We start from the raw sequence: 376 nt of genomic DNA on the forward strand, positions 1-376 counted from the left end.
AAATTCAGTGATTCAAATTTATACAAAGTCCTTAAGAGAATGGAAAAGTAAGATACATTTTTATAAGATTTTTAATGAATTACTTATTGCAAGATTCATATAAAATCTCAACCAAGGATTGACTTGCAAGTCAATCTCATTCATAAGCCTGGATGCAAAAATACAAAATATTAACACATTGAATCATTTCTTTAAAAAAACAATAAGCAATATGAGTAAATTTGGCTTATTGTTGGTATGAAAATGTGGTTCAAAATTAGAATACATACAATTTCAATTTATCTCCTTAGTAAAGGAGGGAATTATGTTACACTATGAATTTAAAATTCAAAAGTATTCATGAAATAAAATGGAAAGAAAAAACAAATTTATGAAT

Source organism: Elephantulus edwardii, unplaced genomic scaffold, assembly GCF_000299155.1.
Source record: "Elephantulus edwardii isolate Elephantulus edwardi_28Jun2011 unplaced genomic scaffold, EleEdw1.0 scaffold00071, whole genome shotgun sequence".
Taxonomy (NCBI): domain Eukaryota; kingdom Metazoa; phylum Chordata; class Mammalia; order Macroscelidea; family Macroscelididae; genus Elephantulus; species Elephantulus edwardii.